The sequence below is a fragment of the Rattus norvegicus genome, chromosome 14, assembly GCF_036323735.1.
Source record: "Rattus norvegicus strain BN/NHsdMcwi chromosome 14, GRCr8, whole genome shotgun sequence".
NCBI lineage: Eukaryota > Metazoa > Chordata > Mammalia > Rodentia > Muridae > Rattus > Rattus norvegicus.
In genome coordinates, this window is record NC_086032.1 from 92549625 (window position 1) to 92573580 (window position 23956).

The following is a 23956-nucleotide window of genomic DNA, read 5'->3' on the forward strand; positions in this document are numbered from 1 at the left end:
AACCATCAAATGGGCAGGAGTGATGGATACCTTACAAAAACCCTTAAAGATTTTTACAAGGAATTGAGTCACTGACTCCAATTGACCCAGATAACAAATGAACAAAATCTATTAAGCAAAGTTCATGTTCTGTGTCTAATAAGTATGATGAGTTTTTATTTCTTCCTTTTTAAAAAAACTTTATTTTATTTATCTTTTACTTATTCACTTTACATCCCACTCACTGACCTTCACTCAGTTACCCACTCCCACAATCCTTCCTGCCTCCCCTTCTCTTCTGAACAGGTGGGGCACACTTGTTTTGCCCCCACCTTGGCCCTTTAACTCTGAGAGCCTAGGGACTTCCTCCTCCACTGAGGCCAGACGAGGCAGCCCAGAGGGAAGGTAAAAATATGAAATGCTTCATGAATTTGTATGTCATCCTTGTGCAAGAGCCATGCTGATCTTCTCTGTTTTGTTCCAATTTTAGTATATATGCTGCCAAAGGGAACATAAGTTTTCATTTTATAAGGCCACTTTCATTTTATTTTATATTTTTGGCAAATCATTATCATAACATACACACATACATTACTTATTAGTATGGGCCATGGAAGAGCACTTATTTTAAAAATTATAGCTATGATTTGCTCAAGTTGTAAAAGTTGATTGCACAGGAAATCCAAAACAAGAAATGATTGGTTGCTACATTGTTCTCTTAAAGGCAGGTTAAACAGAAAGGCAAAGTAAAGGATCTCTGTCTAAGTCGTATGTGGCTTTAAAATTTATTAACATTAGTTGTGAGGCCCAGCAAAAGTTCCAATTTTTGAAGATGTTAAATCTTTTCATCATAATGCATGGCTACATAAGGAATTCACCTCATTTTTTCTATCCTATACATGGGTACTTCAAAATATGTACACAGTAAACCCCTTGCTTTAGGTATAGGGGAACGGAAAGGAGCAAATCAGTATATAGAATCCTAACACTACTTTAGTGTTGCTGAATCAAAATCAGCAATGATGGGGTGCAAGGGCTTTAATGAACTTTAAATATGGGATACATTTTCTGTCATTAAGCATAAGATCACTGAATAAATACTTTACAGCTTAAAAAGTATATACAATTTAGGGAACTCAGTTAAAGCTGCAGACACAAACAGAAGGCAATCAAAGTATTGCATGAAATGTAGTTGGAAGCCATTGGATTCATTTTGCTACATCAAAACATTTAACACCTCCCCCCAACACACACAAATGGCATGCTTCTACTTCTGAGTTTTCAAGTGAAAGGGAAAAAGCTTAAAAACATAAAACCATGCAAAATACTTTGGAGTACTGAACCTTATGAGGGCCCATTTACTTTCATGAGTCACTCTTTTCTCCACAGAACTTGTGGGAATTTTATCCACAGCTGTCATTTCTGTGGACTTTGTACTTAGGAGGGTATTATTAACAATTGTGAGAATACAAAGTATCCTCTTGTTTTGTTTTTTTCCCAGGCTGTAACACAATTTTTTCAAGAAAAGAACAAAATGAGAACTTTGGCTGCCATATTTTGTATTAAAAGGGATTGCATGCTTCTCTGGTGCCCAGTATAAGATTGTTTTATAAAGAAAAGTACCATCTGCAAGAGCTGTCACTCAAGGGCTTAGCTTGTCACTTCATTCTGGGACCATTCTCATCTAATGATGCAGAAACATGTGATATAGGAAGATTTTGTAATTGCTTTCATTTTCCTGAATGTCTTTGAAACAATGCAAATCTTCCTGAATGAAAATATTCAACGGGATCTTTTTTTTTTTTTTTTGATAGAGATGAAAAAGACATTGGTCCAGATACTACAAAGTACTGTAAAACTGACCTGGGAGATCCAAAATTCATGTGCAGAACCAGAATGATGAAACTAACATACTCAGGTTTCCAGACAAAGTCAGGTATTTTTTTGAGATGATTTAGAAACGAATTTTCCAAGAAGTGTTATAGTGGGGTGTGTACTTCAATCTTCTGGGGCACGGAAGGAGAACTTGGTTTGGACATATCAAATCTGCTTCTCTTTATAATAACCTTTGGGTATGTTCCTATTTTCATTTTAGAGTTCAATCACGTTGATATGAAAGTGTATAGAAAACAGATATTTCAGGTTTACCTGAACTTGTGAACCTGTCTCTGAAGGGTCACTGTGTTATGAACTTTCTCTCCTCCTGGAATATGTTGTGCTTCAATCCTCCTTACCCTGCGTCTATGGAATAGTCCCATTAGAAGTGGGTAATATGTTTTCACCATATTATCAACTCTCTTGGAATTTATATTATTTCTCAATTTTTCTTTGAAAGATTTTTATTTCTTTCACGTATATGAGTTCACTGTTGCTGTCTTCAGACACACCAGAAGAGGGCATCAGGTCTCATTATAGATGGTTTTGAGCCACCATATGATTTCTGGGAATTGAACACACGATCTCTGGAAGAACAGTCAGTGCTCTTAACCACTGAGCCATCTCTCCAGCCCCTCAATTTTTTTTCATGAAGAAATAGATAAAGTAAAATGATGAATTTAAAATTTTAGCCATTTGATGAAGCTATTTCTATATTTATTAGTTCTGAATTATGTTATACATAGAACAAGAAATGCATGGTATCTACTTCCTAGTGTCACACTTCAAACATAGATATTGAAGGTCACAGCTATTGGTCAATCTGTAAAGTATATGGGAGTGATGGTGTGGTATGAATGTGTGTGTGTGTGTGTGTGTGTGTGTGTGTGTGTGTGTGTTTCTGAGTTGGAATGTAACATGATATTAATCCTTGTTGATAAGCAGTAGGGTAAGTTTGTTTCAAGGGGCCAGGCTGAGTTACCTGTACAGTACAGTTATGTCATATTCAAACCACTGGTAATAGTGCGACCCTACCATGGGAAACAAATGACAGAAGGATGCACATTGTTTTTAATTTGTCAGAACTTACCTATCCACATAAAAGAAGGCAAATAGCGAAATGAAAGATGCTACTGAGTATCTCAGATGCATATATTTTAATCTAGCTCTTTCTTATGTCACTCTCCCAGCTATCTCCTTCCTTGGCAATATTTAGAAATGTTTGACCAAAGAAAAGTTAAGAAATAAGCGCAAGGAATAAAATTCCAAATTGTGAGATATAAGACATTTAGGTATCAAAATAGCCAAAAAATATATAAGTCTAAAATAGTTATAATGTGTTAATAATAATAATAATAATAATCATAATAATAATGAACAACCATATCTAGAATTAATCTGGACATTCAGTGTCATAACAAAGTACCACAGATTGAATCGTTTAATTGGCAAGAATTTATTATTCACGGTCTGGCTTATTGACAGGTACATTTTTGTCACACGGGAATTCCCTCTTGTGCACTCAGTGTAAAGGTCTGCATAGCACTGCAATCACTTATAAGTGCACCACTCCTGTGAGGTTTGCATTGTTTTTACCACTTTACTTGTCCTGGGTTACCTTACCCTGAGATTTTACTATATAATTTTGGACAACCATGTGGGACAACCATTCTGAAACATTTATCTTACCTTCCAGAATATACAATTATAGCTTTAGAAGAGGAACATGTTTTCTCATAGGAAGATAGAAAAAGTTTCCTTCATTGATGATTTTCAACAAAGCTTCAGTCTAGAGAAGGGAATATGGCCTGTGGTTGGAGCTTACATCAGCTCAGTCCTGGAGTCAAGGAAACAAGACCATTACTTTGCAGCGGAAAGCAGGTTGGTTTCACATGAAAGGTTCATTTTAATAGACTGAGAAAATAGAAAGCTATTAGGTGAAATCTCCATTAATGAAAGCAATATGTTATATATCATAAAGCCAATTATGTAATACTCTCCTAAATAACAAGACAAACAAATTTATGAAGAGTTTAAAGTCATTTGGACAAATAAGCTACAGTCGGCCACTGGTGACTCCTGACAGAATTTGTGTTTCAAAGTATGAAGTAATTAGTATGGTATCTACAGACTACATGTTTTGGCTGTTTTATCTTTAGATGACTCTTAAGCTCCAAAGGAATACAGCAACGAGATGATATGCATGGCTGTAGCTCACATTTGGTATAACCTGGTAATCTATAATAACATTGTAAAACATAAAAAATACTCGATACTTTTTCCATATTATTGGTCTAAGTAACTCTAGCTTAATCCACTACCTCAAAGGCAGAAAGAAAATCTACATCAGTCCCCATCTTCATTACTCACCTCTCAGACGCCCTAACCTTGAATTACTATCCTGTCTCTGCCTTCCCAGTACAGAGATTACAAGTTTAATCTAGTATCTTCACGTGGATTTTAGAGATCCAAGTTAGCTCCTCATGTTTGAAAAAGCAAAGTTTGCCCACTGAGTGTTTCCATACCTAGGCTACATCTTAATATCTTAATACTGCATGAACCATATTACCAAGTCATGATTATAGAAACTTAAGAAGGAGCACTAGAAATTTCTTTTATTGAAATTCATATATTATAATTCTTTTCCTCTGAGTGACCACAGTGGACCAGTTAGAAATCTCCTAGCCGAGTAAAGAGGTAGGTCAAAGATTCCTAAATTTTCAAGAATTATCCTTTAATTCACAACTATCTACAAAGGAAAGAAAACAAAGCATAAGTGTTGACTGGTTTATGTGACTACTTTATCAATAATAGACTAATTTTAAAATTAATCCCAGTCCTGAGTGACTAGGATCTTCTGTCTGCTAAATTACATAAAACCTTCTAGCATTCATTAAGATTTCTAAGTGCATCTCATTTTGCAAGAATATTTCAATTCCTTATACTTGTTCTTAGAGAGGATGATGGCATGTCCAATGTTACAACCCCATACTTAATAGGACAGTGCAAGAAGCTTTCTGTGAGATGTATTGTCACATTCTTGATGAAAGAAACACAGAATTGGACCTCCACATCAAACCAGACACACTCAAACTAATAGAAGAAAAACTAGGGAAGCATCTGGAACACATGGGCACTGGAAAAAATTTCCTGAACAAAACACCAATGGCTTATGCTCTAAGATCAAGAATCGACAAATGGGATCTCATAAAACTGCAAAGCTTCTGTAAGGCAAAGGACACTGTGGTTAGGACAAAACGGCAACCAACAGATTGGGAAAAGATCTTTACCAATCCTACAACAGATAGAGGCCTTATATCCAAAATATACAAAGAACCCAAGAAGTTAGACCGCAGGGAAACAAATAACCCTATTAAAAAATGGGGTTCAGAGCTAAACAAAGAATTCACAGCTGAGGAATGCCGAATGGCTGAGAAACACCTAAAGAAATGTTCAACATCTTTAGTCATAAGGGAAATGCAAATCAAAACAACCCTGAGATTTCACCTCACACCAGTGCGATTGGCTAAGATCAAAAACTCAGGTGACAGCAGATGCTGGCCAGGATGTGGAGAAAGAGGAACACTCCTCCATTGTTGGTGGGATTGCAGACTGGTACAACCATTCTGGAAATCAGTCTGGAGGTTCCTCAGAAAATTGGACATTGAACTGCCTGAGGATCCAGCTATACCTCTCTTGGGCATATACCCAAAAGATGCCTCAACATATAAAAGAGACACGTGCTCCACTATGTTCATCGCAGCCTTATTTATAATAGCCAGAAAATGGAAAGAACCCAGATGCCCTTCAACAGAGGAATGGATACAGAAAATGTGGTACATCTACACAATGGAATATTACTCACCTATCAAAAACAACGAGTTTATGAAATTCGTAGGCAAATGGTTGGAACTGGAAAATATCATCCTGAGTGAGCTAACCCAATCACAGAAAGACATACATGGTATGCACTCATTGATAAGTGGCTATTAGCCCAAATGCTTGAATTACCCTAGATCCCTAGAACAAACGAAACTCAAGACGGATGATCAAAATGTGAATGCTTCACTCCTTCTTTAAATGAGGAAAAAGAATACCCTTGGCAGGGAAGGGAGAGGCAAAGATTAAAACAGAGACTGAAGGAACACCCATTCAGAGCCTGCCCCACATGTGGCCCATACATATACAGCCATCCAATTAGACAAGATGGATGAAGCAAAGAAGTGCAGACCGACAGGAGCCGGATGTAGATCGCTCCTGAGAGACACAGCCAGAATACAGCAAATATAGAGGCGAATGCCAGCAGCAAACCACTGAACTGAGAATAGGTCCCCTATTGAAGGAATCAGAGAAAGAACTGGAAGAGCTTGAAGGGGCTCGAGACCCCAAAAGTACAACAATGCCAAGCAACCAGAGCTTCCAGGGACTAAGCTACTACCTAAAGACTATACATGGACTGACCCTGGACTCTGACCCCATAGGTAGCAATGAATATCCTAGTAAGAGCACCAGTGGAAGGGGAAGCCCTGGGTCCTGCTAAGACTGAACCCCCAGTGAACTAGTCTATGGGGGGAGGGCGGCAATGGGGGGAGGGTTGGGAAGGGAACACCCATAAGGAAAGGGAGGGGGGAGGGGGATGTTTGCCCGGAAACCGGGAAAGGGAATAACACTCGAAATGTATATAAGAAATACTCAAGTTAATAAAAAAATAAAAAAAAATCACAAAAAAAATTTTACAAAGTTCTTATGAAGCCTGTATACCCAATTATTTTAAAATTATATAAATGTGTGTGATGTATGTGCATGAGAGTAGGTGTCTAGAGAGGTCAGATGTATTGGATCTTTCAAAGTCTGGAGTAATAGGAAGTTATTAAATGCCTGATATCGATTCTGGAAACCAAAAAATTGGGCCTATTTAAAAGTGGTATGCATTGTTAATTGATGAGCTTTAGCTCTATTTTAATCATTTTAACAAACATGTCTCTCTTTTTAAATTATTTTTCTATACTTGGACCTTTTTCCAGAGGCTCCCATGTATTAGGCATCCCTCTACAATGAAGCCATATCTGTATTTTTTTTTAAAAAATATTCACATTGTTTATTATGTTACCTAGACTTGCTCCAAATTCACAGGCCTTCCTCAGCTACTTTAATAGCTGACATTGTAACTGATATTGCAGGCAAGCACATGCGAGTATTTTTACAAAAGAGGTTTCTGTTCTGAAATTTGTATCTACATAACTATATAGCAGGGATGCTGGAAATAATCTATATCATTTTGATAATTAATCAAAGATGAACACATTTTTTCTATTAATCTATATACTATTTATCTTAGTTGTTTTGAATAAGTCATATTATGGGCTCACGTGTGTCTCATTGTGACAGACACATGTGAAAGAAGCAGAGACTACTTCCTTAAAGGAACCCAGGAGAACAGTGGTTCTCAATCTTTCTAATTCTGCATCCCTTTTATACAGTTCGTCATATTCCAGTGACCAACAACCATAGTTATTTTTTTTATTAATTTGAATATTGCTTATATACATTTCGAGTGTTATTCCCTTTCCCGGTTTCCGGGCAAACATCCCCCTCCCCCCTCCCCTTTCTTATCGGTGTTCCCCTCCCAACCCTCCCCCCATTGCCGCCCTCCCCCCAACAATATAGTTCACTGGGGGTTCAGTCGTAGAAGGACCCAGGGCTTCCACTTCCACTGGTGCTCTAACTAGGATAATCATTGCTACCTATGAGGTCAGAGTCCAGGGTCAGTCCATGTATAGTCTTTAGGTAGTGGCTTAGTCTCTGGAAGCTCTGGTTGCTTGGCATTGTTGTTCATAAGGGGTCTCGAGCCCCTTCAAGCTCTTCCAGTTCTTTCTCTGATTCCTTCAATGGGGGTCCTATTCTCAGTTCAGTGGTTTGCTGCTGGCATTTGCTTCTGTATTCTGGCTGTGTCTCTCAGGAGCGATCTACATCCAGCTCCTGTCGGTCTGCACTTCTTTGCTTCATCCATCTTGTCTAATTGGATGGCTGTTTATGTATGGGCCACATGTGGGGCAGACTCTGAATGGGTGTTCCTTCTGTGTCTGTTTTAATCTTTGCCTCTGTATTCCCTGCCAAGGGTATTCTTGTTCCCCTTTTAAAGAAGGAGTGAAGCATTCACATTTTGATCATCCGTCTTGAGTTTCATTTGTTCTAGGCATCTAGGGTAGTTCAAGCATTTGGGCTAATAGCCACTTATCAATGAGTGCATACCATATGTGTTTTTCTGTGATTGGGTTACCTCACTCACGATGATATTTTCCAGTTCCAACCATTTGCCTACGAATTTCATAAAGTCGTTGTTTTTGATAGCTGAGTAATATTCCATTGTGTAGATGTACCACATTTTCTGTATCCATTCTTCTGTTGAAGGGCATCTGGGTTCTTTTCAGCTTCTGGCTATTATAAATAAGGCTGCGATGAACATAGTGGAACATGTGTCTTTTGTATATGTTGGGGCATCTTGTGGGTAAATGCCCAAGAGAGGTATAGCTGGATCCTCAGGCAGTTCAATGTCCAATTTTCTGAGGAACCTCCAGACTGATTTCCAGAATGGTTGTACCAGTCTGCAATCCCACCAACAATGGAGGAGTGTTCCTATTTCTCCACATCCTCACCAGCATCTGCATTCATCTGAGTTTTTGATCTTAGCCATTCTCACTGGTGTGAGGTGAAATCTCAGGGTTGTTTTGATTTGCATTTCCCTTATGACTAAAGATGTTGAACATTTCTTTAGGTGTTTCTCAGCCATTCGGGATTCCTCAGCTGTGAATTCTTTGTTTAGCTCTGAACCCCATTTTCAATAGGGTTATTTGTCTCCCTGTGGTCTAACTTCTTGAGTTCTTTGTATATTTTGGATATAAGGCCTCTATCTGTTGTAGGATTGGTAAAGATCTTTTCCCAATCTGTTGGTTGCCGTTTTGTCCTAACCACAGTGTCCTTTGCCTTACAGAAGCTTTGCAGTTTTATGAGATCCCATTTGTCGATTCTTGATCTTAGAGCATAAGCCATTGGTGTTTTGTTCAGGAAATTTTTTCCAGTGCCCATGTGTTCCAGATGCTTCCCTAGTTTTTCTTCTATTAATTTGAGTGTATCTGGTTTGATGTGGAGGTCCTTGATCCACTTGGACTTAAGCTTTGTACAGGGTGATAAGCATGGATCGGTCTGCATTCTTCTACATGTTGACCTCCAGTTGAACCAGCACCATTTGCTGAAAATGCTATCTTTTTCCGTTTGATGGCTTTGGCTTCTTTGTCAAAAATCAAGTGCCCATAGGTGTGTGGGAGTGGAAGGCAGGAAATAATCAAACTCAGAGCTGAAATCAACCAAGTAGAAACAAAAAGGACCATAGAAAGAATCAACAGAATCAAAAGTTGGTTCTTTGAGAAAATCAACAAGATAGATAAACCCTTAGCCAGACTAACTAGAGGACCCAGAGCATATGTCCAAATTAACAAAATCAGAAATGAACAGGGAGACATAATTACAGATTCAGAGGAAATTCAAAAAAATCATCAGATCTTACTATAAAAGCCTATATTCTACAAAACTTGAAAATCTGCAGGAAATGGACAATTTCCTAGACAGATACCAGGTACCAAAGTTAAATCAGGAACAGATAAACCAGTTAAACAACCCCAAAACTCCTAAGGAAATAGAAGCAGTCATTAAAGATCTCCCAACCAAAAAGAGCCCAGGTCCAGACGGGTTTAGTGCAGAATTCTATCAGACCTTCATAGAAGACCTCATACCAATATTATCCAAACTATTCCACAAAACTGAAACAGATGAAGCACTACCGAATTCCTTCTATGAAGCCACAATTACTCTTATACCTAAAACACACAAAGATCCAACAAAGAAAGAGAACTTCAGACCAATTTCCCTTATGAATATCGACGCAAAAATACTCAATAAAATTCTGGCAAATCGAATCCAAGAGCACATCAAAACAATCATTCACCATGATCAAGCAGGCTCCATCCCAGGTATGCAGGGATGGTTTAATATACGGAAAACCATCAACGTGATCCATTCTATAAACAAACTGAAAGAACAAAACCACATGATCATTTCATTAGATGCTGAGAAAGCATTTGACAAAATTCAACACCCCTTCATGATAAAAGTCCTGGAAAGAATAGGAATTCAAGGCCCATACCTAAACATAGTAAAAGCCATATACAGCAAACCAGTTGCTAACATTAAACTAAATGGAGAGAAACTTCAAGCAATCCCACTAAAATCAGGGACTAGACAAGGCTGCCCACTCTCTCCCTATTTATTCAATATAGTTCTTGAAGTTCTAGCCAGAGCAATCAGACAACAAAAGGAGGTCAAGGGGATACAGATCGGAAAAGAGGAAGTCAAAATATCACTTTTTGCAGATGATATGATAGTACATTTAAGTGATCCCAAAAGTTCCACCAGAGAACTACTAAAGCTGATAAACAACTTCAGCAAAGTGGCTGGGTATAAAATTAACTCATATAAATCAGTAGCTTCCTCTACACAAAAGAGAAACAAGCCGAGAAAGAAATTAGGGAAACGACACCCTTCATAATAAACCCAAATAATATAAAGTACCTCGGTGTGACTTTAACCAAGCAAGTAAAAGATCTGTACAATAAGTACTTCAAGACTCTGAAGAAAGAAATTGAAGAAGACCTCAGAAGATGGAAAGATCTCCCATGCTCATGGATTGGCAGGATCAATATAGTAAAAATGGCCATTTTACCAAAAGCGATCTACAGATTCAATGCAATCCCCATCAAAATACCAATCCAATTCTTCAAAGACTTAGACAGAACAATTTGCAAATTCATCTGGAATAACAAAAAACCCAGGATAGCTAAAACTATCCTCAACAATAAAAGGACTTTAGGGGGAATCACTATCCTTGAACTCAAGTATTACTTGAGTATTCTCAACTTCAAGTATTACTCAAGTATTACAGAGCAATAGTGATAAAACCTGCATGGTATTGGTACAGAGACAGACAGGTAGACCAATGGAACAGAATTGAAGACCCAGAAATGAACCCATAGTTATTTTTTACATTACTTCATAACTGTAATTTTGCTACTGTTATAAATCACAATGTAAATGTCTGTGCTTTCCAGTGATCTTAGGTGACTCCTATGAAAGAAAGGTTCATTCGCCCTCCCATAAAGGTGTTGCAGCCAATAGGTTCAGAACCACTGCTCTAGTAAGTCCAGGAGAGTATACAGTTCTTTTGTTGAGGGGATTCATATAATATCTCAACAACTTTAATAGTTAGAAACACATTAAATGCTGATGAAATTTTAAAATCAAATAGTAAAAGCAGGTCGATAGGTTTCTCAGAAATAAATTAGGTGCTTACTGACATCTGCATAATGTAGTCTTGAAGCTTCTGCAACTGCAGAGAGAGAGAAATGGAGGGATGGAGAGAGGGAGGGAGAAAAGAGGGAGGGAAAGAAGGTAGACTTTGGAGTGCTGTCATCTGAGAGGAACACTAACCTCTATCACTCTCACTTACTATTTTCTTCGGCTTTTCTTGTGAGGAGTGAGAGGGTCCCTGTGTCTAGGCTTAGACAATGGATTGTGGTCATCAACTTACTTTTTAGGTAATCAAAAGTGTGATAATCTGTGCATAAGAGGAGTGCTGGCCTAAATTCCACACTTGATGGGAAGGTCATCAGAAAGGGAGAGCACAGCATTGGTGCGATGCCCAGACTCTCAGTGAGAAAGGGCTGTGCCATGAAACTTGTTTCGTTTTTCTCTTAATTAAGCAAACACTATTGAACTGAAAAATTAATTTAAAACTTGATTATAAGTTGAATTATGAATATTGATCACCTGACTGTTATGTAAAAGCTCTCAAGTTCTCTTCTTTCACATCAGCAATGTTGAGAGGATTTTATTAATTAATGGAAATGTGTTTATTCTTTTTAGATGCTACTTTTTTTACTTTTCCAGGAAAAATAAAAGGCAAATTAGGGAAACTGTAACCAGATTTTGCCTTTGCATTGACATACTTAAATAAGTGACATTTGCACTTAGGAATTAAGATTAAAACAGGCTTACAAATTTTTTTACTCTCAAAACAATATAGAGATTCAAAGTAGAGACAATATTAAATTAATAACCTAAAAATTAAGTTTTTCCTAAATAAAATGAGAGAAAAGAGGTGATGAGAATTTCAGAAGTCAGAAGTATGAGGCAAGCTTGGGAAACATGGCAAGTTACATGAGTTAAGGTGACTTTTTTTTTTTTTTGGTCTGTCCCTTCTCGTATACTTTCTTTTGTTGTTGTTGTTGTTTTTGTTTTGTTTTGTTTTGTTTTGTCTATTACAGTAGCAAGTGGAATTAAGAAGAATAAACTGGTTCTAGTATCTTAACCTAGGCCACAAGAGGTCCTACATCTTTCATTTTGTGCTGTGTTTAGGCTAAAATTATTAGAAAGTTGAACTCCTGGTTATATGTGGATGTAAAAGATGAGAGAGTGTTGGGAAGTAGATGTTTTTCAATAGATGACATCAGCTGAGCAGCTCACAAACAAAAGAATCTGACACACTGATGATGGCCAAAGGCAAGTAAGTAAGTCACTTGCATAAATACAAGAAAAACTAGCCAGCATGACGGAGGCAATCCAGCAAATAGACATGTTTTTAGGTAAATACCACAGGAATATAGGAAGAGTATTTTATCCTTCTTGAATATTAAGAGAGTCTGAGGTCATAGATTGCAGCATTAGTTAACACTGAAGGCCTTGAAATCAAACAAATACACACATTTTTAACTTTTGCAAAATAAATTTTAATACAGTTTATAGATGTAATACAGAAAGACTAGACAGGGAGACAATGTGATAGATATCTAATGTGTGTTCAAGGACAGTATGACTTGGCCAGAGAGGTATGAAGACACAAGCAAGGACTTGAGAAGCATTTGAGAGTTTCAGCAACCAGATCTTGGTATATATTTTGTACAGTGTGTTTTCATTACAGTATGTCAACTGTGGTTTATTTCACTGTGCAAACTATGCTGTAATTATGATCAAATGGAAAGGAATGCTGGAGGAGCAAATGGAAGCAATAGAAGAAGAAACAAATTATAGATGATTCTTCAACAGAGCCATATATTAAATTATCCTGGCACAGATATCATTATAATTTTAAAGTTTATGGCTTTTAAACAAATTTGAAAACCGTTCAAGAATAAAGAATGAGACATAGAGATCTGTTTCAAGTCATTGATAAAGCTGTGTTGAATTGGGCCATTTTTAATATAGCGTCATCATCAGAGATGCAAGATGAGAACGATGACAGATACATTCGTATGAAGCAGAAGGCAGGCGTCTATGTAGATTCAAAATATAAACTCTTAACACACTCTACGTGGGTGATGTGTTAGTTGACTTTTCATCATTATAACAGAATTTCAGCAGAATTTCAGAAACAACCTTCACAAAGAAAATGTTTCTTTTGGCTCACAAATCATAAAGGTTGGACAACCACACAGATGTACTACTTTGCTCATTAAACCATTGAGTATGGAACTTTGAAAATATTCAACATCTACAAGTAGCATGGACATACTCATACTTAATTTCTAAAGTGATTTAAGCAACTTCTATGTTAAATTGTATATATATATACATACATAAAACATACAAACATACATACATACATACATACATACATACATACATACTAATTTGTTCACAACCATTTTCAGATGGTTACGTGGTATCTTTTAGAATAGATTTGTTCAGTATCAGCATCATTAATATTTGTGGTTGACAATTCTTTCTTGAGGTAAAATTGTACACTTGTGTATTGTAGGATACTTAATAGTAAGTACCATTGTCCTTTAGGATCCTAATCACATGGCTGTGGTTGTGATAGCCAAAACATTTTTTCATATTTTGCCAAACTTAACTCTGCAGGTAAAATTATTTTGAATAAAGAAGAGTTACATTAGAGAGTAATTTTTCCATATAAATAATAAGCATAGATATAACAAATTTAACAACAGTGTTGCATATTGTTTTTGATTCAAACTTAAGTGTTTTTTTTTCAGCAATTTAATACAAAGTAACATTCTGGGGTATAAAATGGTTTTTGTGTTTGATTGGTTTATATATTACCTTTCCCCGAGCTGTATTAAGGATTACTCTGAGCAGTGTGTTTCAATGTATATAGAGTACACTCTTTACAATGAAAATAAGCAAATAACATTACATATACAAAACCTATTTGCATGCTTTTGAAGATCAGGAGTTGAATATATAAGTTTAACATTTCATTCTTGTGATACCAGTAATATGAACACCTAAATTTAAAACTATAGTTCAATATATTAAAGCAAATTTAGTTACCAAGACTTAGACGTTTTTAAGCTAATTTGATATGCTCATTTTTGGTTAAATGAGCAGGATTACAAAGAGAGGTAAAGATGTCTTTTCTTTTTGGCCTCAGTGTATACAGAGAAGTACAGCAATTCCAAATTTTGAAATTTCAAAAGCCAAATGGCTTTTTTAAATTTATAAGATTAATAAATCAAGGACAATCCAACCATTCTAAATAATCTTTTATCTGTGCATGAAAAGCAAAACTCAAGAGCGTAATTGTCAGGTAGTAACAGAGAGTCAACAGGAGTTGCGGAAGACATGCAGTTAGCAAAGCTGAGTCCAAGTAGGAGAGCCTCCGGGATTAAGGGGAATGGTGTACAGAGATCAAAAGAGGGCAGAGAGGAGACAGCAGGACGCAGAAACGATCAGAATGGCTAGCGCAGTACCAGAGTGGCATCAGCTAAGGCAGGGCTAGACTCGGACACAGACCCAAATCCAATTACATTTCAAGTCATTTACAAGCATCTTCATCTGCTTTTGAATATTTTTCCCAGGTGAACCACGACTGCTATAAAAAAAAAAAAACAGCAAATTGTATAATCACAGTGATTAGAAAACAGTTGTTTTTTGAAAAAGCCCTATGAAATCAGATGATCATTTTGGGACAGAACTAGGGGTGGAATGTTTTCGTGAATCTCATTCACTAGTGGCTACTGTGACTGAAAAGAAAAGTAAGGCTCTCAAGTAAAATCTTGGGTTTTAGTCCTATATATACATAAATACAAATAAAGCCATAAATAAGATGGAGATTATCTTAGGGGTTCTATTGCTGTGAGAAACCATCAGGATGGAAAGTAACTTAGGAAGGAAATGAAATTCAGGGCAGGGGTTCAAGTAGATTTGGAACCCAGAGAAAGGAACTGAAACCAAAGTCATGAAGGAATGCTACTTACTGGGTTAGCTCCTTATAAATTGTTCAGCCTGGTTCCTATACCATTCAAGATCAGTGGTGCAATACACTGGGTACTATCCACAATGGACTGGACCATCTCACTTCAATCATTGAGTAACTACCCCTCCCCACCCACCATGGACTTGACTACAAGCCAATCTTATAGAGGAATTTTCTTATTAAATGATCTGACTTCAGAGACATGTCTAGGTGTGTGTCAAGGTGACACAAAAGCAGCACAATTACCATTTGTATAACTTGATACACAAATGCAATACTTATTAATTCATAACCCTTCCTTTATCATTCACTTCGAAAAGCTCCAAAACATGCATAATTTAAAAATCCCACAGACTTTCAACTGTAGGCACTTACGAAACAAACAATGCCATATACTTTATTTTTCCACCATCAAATCAAAGAAAGACGAAAACCCAGCAGTGCTAATGGTTGAGCGATCTGGGACCCACTCTCAATCTTATCCTCTGAGCTGTGAAGTTCTCCAATTATCCAGCTCTGTTACTCACAGCCTACAACAGTTTATTTTATAGGCTCTTGCTGGGATACACTCCACAGACATGGCTATTGCTGATAGTCCCTCCCTGCTATTGGCATCCCTGATATTTTGGGATCTCCACTCAAGCTGGGCTACACCTTCACCAATAGCCTCTCCTGGGCTCTCTTCCTGGACTCTGTCACATGATGTCAAGTCTCAACTTCTCTTCATAACCTCTTCAATTCCTGGGCTTTGGATCCAACTCAGGCTGACCTTTCACCAGTGGCCTCTCCTGAGGACAATCCTGAGATTTTCTATGCCTTCAAAGCCACTAGCACCTATGAAACTCTAACACAATTAAGTACAGTCAAAGTGCAGCACAAGGTCCAGCACAAGTACCAAAGTTTTTCTGTGCTGACTCCGAAGAACATTTTCCAAAACATTTCAGTTCCGGGATACTGGTATCTTTTTAATCACTACTAATTTTTCAGCTTCAACAGACCAGCCCTGATAGTCCAAGCAAAGCAAAGCTTTCACTTTAATGGTTCTGGTCTTTTGTTAATTCAGCTAATTCTTCAGTTTCAACCGACCAGAACCGTAGATTCTTAATTCAAAATATTGAACAGTCCCCAAGCGTATTTATTTCCTTCTAAAACTTTACCATCCAGGCCACTACCATCTACATTACTGTCAGCATTATCTTCTACTTCTTGTAACTGCTCATTAAGCTCTGAACACTCTTGCTTTTTCTCTCCCAAGATTCTAAAGTCTTCACAGGTCCTATCCTCCACCAACAGGGGAGATCCATCAGAGCAAGAGTGGTACCATTTTCTCTCACAATTCGAGTTTCTATTTCTTTGATAAAACAGAATGATAGAAAGTAACATGGGAAGGAAAAGCTTGATTTTTGTCTTAAGTATTGTATTTCATCATCCAGTAAAGTCAAGCCAAGAACTCAAGCATGGCAGGAACCTGGGGACAGAACTCATGGAAGGGAGCTGCTTTACTGGTTTGGCTCTTACAGAATTTATCAGCATGCTTTCTTACTAGAGAACACCACATGCCCAGAGTTGGCATCCCTCTTTTCAGATATGTCTAAATTTCTGCCAAGTTGGCAACAAAACAACCAGAACAAAGATAAATAAGGGCAGGCAGATTAACAATTTCTTAGCTTAGATCCTCTATCAGATAAGCATGTGCTCTCTAATCACCCTTTCTAACTCTCTCTCTCTGCTGCTTGCATTTGTCTGCATATATATTTGCTTATCCATTTCTGCTTATTAAAATTGGAAGTTTAATAAACTCTACACGTTGTGGACATATGCAGCCTTGCTGAAATAGCCCTCTATCATTTGATTGGATTAAGCTGCTTTGGGCTTCATCTATCAACAGGTATGAGAATCAGAACACATTGTTTCATCTCTGTGCCTCTACACACCAACATTGTAACCTGTAAAATCTATTTTCTTGTGGTACTCTGAGGACTAGGTGTAATAGTAGTTTACAGTGCTCAGGATAGGACTCTATTCTCTGCATCAAAGTTAAGCATGGTATAGCTGCCTGCTAGTCACTGTCAGACTAGGGTATATGTTTTGGCAGGCATTATGTCATTGTTATAATTACCATCAGGCACATGATTAGATTTCTCTTAAGAAAATATATTATTTATGTAGGCAACCAAATACAGCCAAAAGACAAATATATAAAAATGTAAAAGAAATAACTATTGATTTTTTTAAAAATTACTATTAACTTCCTACTACAAGTGAAATCTTAGTTCTATTACACTGTTACAGTTCATAGGGATTATAGCTGCATTTATTATCACAAAATGATTTTTTTGGTGGCAGAGAAAAAATAAATTTCATCTTTCCATGTGACTATTATAAAGATACAAAACCATACAACTTCAATTAAATTTGACCTTTGAATGTGTTGTGTTTTACACAACTCATAGTATATAACGTTTCTCCAGAGTTTAAATTTTGAAATATAGATAGCTAATGGTAAAAGTTTTATTTTACTCAGAAAATAAATCAAAACATGGGCCTCACTTGCTGCTGTTAGTAAGGATTTGTGTATACATGTTCCCAGTGGAAAGTGCATATGGCATTTTGAGCTGTGTTACAACTATTGCTTAAAGGTTTGCGACATGCAAGGAGCAGAAATGTAATTCTTTGGATTAAACTAAACAGTGAACTTCATTGCAAAGTAGATGAATTATTAATCATTTTTGGATTATTATTGCCCTCAGGTCTTGAAAATTTCCTAAACATTCTCACGCTTTATAAATCCTCAATTCTGCATTTGCAAAATGTGGCATTTCGGATAAACCTCTCCCGCAGTACGTGCCCTGGGACTGCACAGATGCTGCACTAATCCTGTGAACTCTTTTCCATCAATGAGTACACTTGACATTTCATCAACACAGTGTTTGAGGACCAGGTAGATGCTCACTGAATGCATAAGGGCCATCAGAAGCTGAGGAGGCCACTTGCCATTGATTGGGCTCCTAAATAACTTCTCTTGCAGGCTTCCGACTGGATCCACTTTACATTGCTCCCCTCATTTCGGCTTTGCTGTTTTGTTATGTGGGAAAAAACACCTTCCTTGGATTTATAGAAACACACACACACACACACACACATGTACAGACACACACACACACAAAAAAAAAAAACCACACGTGTGTATGTGTGTATATTTCTTAATTTAACATATCATTTTAGCTATTGAAAGTTACTCAAACTTTTCTGTTTAATAACATAGAAGAGAGAACTTCACGATTTTAGCAGCTACTGAAAGGAGCAAACAATAAAACGCTGCCTAATGCTCGTGTAATAGAAGTGGAAGTTTAGGGTTCTTCCCAGTCACCACATTCAACTCAGCTCCCCCTCTTCAATTCTACAGAGAAGATAAAAATCTCTTACCTTCAGTGTTTCATTTGCTGAATAATGAATGTAAATAAATAAATATAACATTTAAATTACAAAATTCAATTTAATTTTATTTCTAAAATGATCAGACACTTCTTTTGACTTTGTTTTGTGCATAATTAAAATGAGAAAATACTCAGTTTAGGATAGTAAGTAATACTAGAACAAGGCTTTCTGGAGTATCTCAGTGGTCAGCTGCTAATGGCATGAAATTTTCAGCACAATGACTTTACGACTATACATTTAACTAATCCTCAAACTAGGAAGATGTAATATTTTTTCCTTCATTTAATTTTAGAATTAGTCAAAATCAGATGAAGTTGTGAAAATCTAGAATTTAAGAAACAATTGGTAACCCCTTCTATACAAACAATAAATGGGCTAAGAAAGAAGTTAGGGAAAGAAAACTTTGTATGATAGTTACAAATAATACGAAATATCTTAGTGTAATGCTAACCGAGCAAGTAAGAGACCTATATGGCAAGAACATCAAGTCTTAGAAAAAAAGAAATTGAAGGAAATATCACGAAATGGAAAAAATCTTTTGTGCTCATGGACAGAAGCATTATTCTATAATAATGTACGTCTTACCAAAAGCAGAATTCAAATTCAATCCAATTTCCTTCAAAATTCTTTAGACCTTGTAAGAACAACACTCAACTTCATATTGAAAAACAAAAACTCAGGATAGCTAAAGCAATATTGTACAATAAAAGAACATCACCATCCCTGATTTCAAGCTATATTACAGAGCAATAACAATAAAAATTTAATAGTATCATTGTGGAAATGACAGGTAGATCAAAGGAATTAAGTCAAAGACCCAGAGATAAATCCAAATACCTGCGGACACTTGATTTTTGACGAAGAATTCAAAAGTGTACTGTAGAGAAGGGGTTGAATATTCCACAAATGGAGCTGATCTAACTCTATGTCTACATGTAGAAGAAGGCAAATAGATCCATAACTATTACCCTCAAAAACAAAACTCAAGTCGAAGTGGATCAAAGACCTTAACATAAAACAGATACCGTAAACCTGATAGAAGCCAAATTGGAGAATAGACTTTAATACAAGGTGACAATTTTCTAAACAGAGCACAAACAACCTACACACTGAGACAAACAATTAATAAATGTGACTTCATAAAACTGCAAAGCTTCTGTAAGGTGAATGATACCTTCAATAGAAGAAAATGGCAGCCTATGGAATGGGAAAATATCTTCACCAACCCTTCATCTGACAGAGGACTAACATCCAAAATTAAACATCAACAAACCAAATAATCCAATTTAAAAATGAGGTATAGAGCTAAACAGAATTCATAACAGAGAAATATTTAACAGCGAAGAGGAAATGTTCAAAATTCTTAGTCATCAGAGAAATGCAAGTCAAAACTACTCTGAGAATCAATCATACATCTATCAGAATGGCTAACCTCAAAGGCTGAAGAAATGGCACATGGAGGCAAAGATGTACAAGAAGGAGAGCACTTTTTATTGCTACTGGGAGTGCAAACTTGTACAACCAGTTTGAAAATCAATTTGGTGGTTTCTCTGAAAAATGGGTATAGTTCTTCCTCAAGACTCAGCTATACTATCCTGGGCATATATCCAAAAGATATTCCACCATCCCACAAAGACATTTGTCTAACTGTGTTAATACAAGCTTCATTATTAATCACCAGGAGCTGGAAACAATATATCTGCCCCTCAACAGAAGAATGGATAAAGAAATTGTACATTTACACAATGGAGTATTACTCAGCTATCAAAAATAAAGATAAGTTTCAGGCAAAGAAATAGAACTCAAACTATCATCCTGAGTGAGGTAACTCATACCCAGAGAGTCAAAGACGGTACATACTCACTTGTAAGTAGAAATTAGCCATAAAGTACAGACTAACTATTCTACTATCCACAGACCCAAAGAAGATAGATACGAAGGAGGTCCAAAGTGAGGATGCTTAAACCTCACTCAGAAAGTATTGGTGTCCACATCGCTCAACGGGAACGTTGTCTAGTTATTGGAGTTGGCTAGTTCAGATTACCTGACCTCAATTGCTAGAAGTCTAACTAGCCTCTCCCAGATAGTTTCTGGGGAATATTCTTTTGGATATATGCCAAGAATGTTATAGCTGGGTCTTGACATAGAACTGTTCCTAGTTTTCTCTACATCTACTTAAATCATTTCCATGGTGCTTATACAAGTCTGCACACTCACCAGCAATAGAGAAGCAGAGACCCACAGACAAACATTAGGCAGGGGCAGGGGAAGGAACGAAGGAGCCAGAAGGGTAGACGACTATAGCCTTGAGTTTAACTATACCACTTTGTCTCCTGGTGGGTCATGCACTTTCAGCCACCAACCCAGAAACTCTTGGATCCCCAAATGAAAGACACACACACACACACACACGCACACACACAATCAGCTTATTTTTTTCAAAATGCCTTAGCTAGCTTAAAGTATGGGCAGATCTAATAATTTGTCCTACTATCATAGATTTCTCTTGTACTCCTGACTCAACACTCTCTAAATCTATGATCTATCTTTGCTGCCCGGTTCCTTTTGGGGAGCCCCCTAGACCTTTGTGTTCAAGACACTTCTGGGCAGTCCTTCCAGGGCCCGAATTCTTTCTCACCTACATTTCAGATGATTTTCCTTATGCAGCTCTAAATCTGATTCATCTCCCTCTGAAATAGGGCAATTTTCTTCCTGTCCCCTCTCCTGAATTCTCTCCTGCATTATTGATCAATCAAAAACCAATTATAGACAAGGATCATCAGTGTTTGTACATACACATTCCTGCTTAAATCAAAGTATTAGAATCAATCACCAACAAAGGACCCCAAAAGAACACCTACAGAATCAACTAACTTGGGCCCTGAACCACCAATCAAAGAACCTACCCCAACACATGTATAACAGGTAGACATTTTCCTCTTTATGTGAGACCCTCAAGAACTGGGGCTGTCTTTGACTCTGTTGCCTGCCCTTGCACAGCTTTCCTCTAACTGGGCTGTCTAGGCTTGCCTCAATAGGTGAAGATGAGATGGATACTACTGCAACTTGATATGCCAAGGTGGATTGACATGCAATGGAGGCCTCTCCTTTGAGGGGAATGAAGGAAGGGAGGTGAGAGAGAGTGATTAGCTAGAGAGGAGGCAGAGGAAGTTTTGATTGAGATGTAATATAAATAAATTAATTAATTAAAAAAATAGTATGCAACCTCACCATGCAGCATCAGTAATGGATCCAAACCACTGATTATGAAGCAGCTTCTTTAGCAGGAGTGGAAATGGTGTTCCACTTAATCCAAAGACAGTATTTCCTTTTTGTTTCCTTAAGTGTTTGTATTAATTATGCATGTTTACGTGTGTGTGTGTGTGTGTGTGTGTGTGTCTGTGTGTGTGTCTGTGTGTGTCTGTGTGTGTGTTTGTGTAGGTGGGGAAAACTTCAAGTTTTATTATCAAGTGGTACCCACATTACTTTATTTTTTGTTTCTTTTCATTCTTCCCTTTAAGACAGGGTTTTTCACCTTCTGGAATTCACCAATTAGGCTAGGCTACTATATGCCAGGTGGGCATAGAAGTGAAATAAGTTTAAGAAATTAGGAGATCAAGTGGGGAAGGGGGTGGAGGGATGGAAACATCCTCAGGGAAACAGGAGGAGGAGTGGGGTATGGAACAGTCAGAGGGTGGACAGGGAGCAGGGTAAAATTTGAACTATAAAAAGATCAAATAAAAAAAATGAAAGAAATTAAAAACCAGCAAATGTCTTCTTACTAGGGACTATCCATAGGAATAATCCAAGTAAAGCATTGACTCTAACCAATCAAAGCTTGTGTTTTAAAACATCCCTGTCTTTATAGCTACTTTAGAAAGTTAAAATCAAGCTTTGTAGTGGAAAACTGTATATGGACAAGTACACAATTTCTAATATTTTTTTATTTCTAGAGTATGTTTATTTTATGACTATGTTTTTTAATGTTTTCTATTTTTAATGGACATATAAACCATTAAGTTTGCTTTATAACTTAGCAAATTTTCTAAACCATGAGCTTTGGCAAATTTTTACAGCTAGTATACAAAAAATAAGGCAATTGTGTACATGATATATTTTCTAATTAAAAACAGTAGGGTTTGTGGGGCTTGGTGACACACACTTTTAATTCCAGAATTTGAAATCAATCATGTCTTTCTTGTGAGTTCCATGTAAGTCAGAGAGATATATAGAGATAATTGTCTCAAAAAATGTCAATAATAAGAATGAAAACATACATAGTAGTGGCTATAGAGCTTGCTCAGCCATTAGACTAGTGACTGATCTTCCAGAAGACCATATTTTTATTCCTAGGGCATGCAGGATATCTTACCACAGACTGTAACTTCAGTTTCCAGAGACCCCGGTGCCCTCTTCTGGCAGGCATTCAAATGGTACAAAGACATTTATGCAGGAAAAAAATATGTAAAAAGAAGATAAATAAATCTTCAAAAAATAGTATTAGTTTTCTCTTAAAAGGGAAATGTTTCCATTCTTAAAATAGTCTTTTCCGTCTGTCTTCTATTACAAAAATTGTCTCTAAAAGGACTGGGCTGTAGTTTACTTGTTAGTTTTATGATATTAAGGAACTCATTAATCTTAATTCCGTGTCTTTAGCTTATTTTCCCCAAAAATAGGTTAAAAATAGCTGCCTTCTAGCTGTGCATGGATACTAATTAAATTGTAAAATGTCAAGCTTGAATGAAGGGCTAGATTATAGATCATGCCCTGTAGAGCATGGCTGATCCATTGTCATGGCTGTCCTTGGTAGGTGTACCAGCTGTCACTGAAGTTTCCTATCTCTGATAGAAAAAAAAAGGAAACTGAAACAAATAAAACAAAAACCAACGTCCTCTCTATCTATGACTGTTGAAGGGATATTTTGTATTTAGTTTCCTTGCTTATATGTTTAAACTTTCATTAAATAAAAGTCACATTAGGGGTCTCTCTAGAGATGGCTCAGAGTTAAGAATGCTGGATGTTCTTTCAGGAGAAATAATTTTGACTCCCAGTCCCCAAATGGCAGCTTTTAACTGTCCAGTTGGATCTGCAGTTCTCTTTTAGCTTCTATGGGGCATGAAGCACATACATGGTACAGAGACATACATACAGGCAAAAAAAATACCCATGCATATTACATGAAAATAAAAATAAAAATGAAATGTCAAAACAGTGCAAGATAGCAATAAACTTAAAAAAAAAACTTGCTCACCTTAAAAAAAATAATCAAATTAGTGCCGATTATTTTTTCCACAGAGTTCTAGGTGCCTTGCAGAGTGGGATTACTCTGGGAAAACC

General features: G+C 36.9%; 1 non-coding gene across 1 annotated transcript; it reads right to left on the bottom strand.

The window, feature by feature from the left end:
• Nucleotides 1-386: 386 nt before the first annotated feature.
• LOC120096740 (U6 spliceosomal RNA) lies at nucleotides 387-493 on the bottom strand. The gene has a single exon (XR_005493579.1). It is a non-coding gene; the product is annotated as a U6 spliceosomal RNA (small nuclear RNA).
• Between the last annotated feature and the right edge of the window lie 23463 nt (nucleotides 494-23956).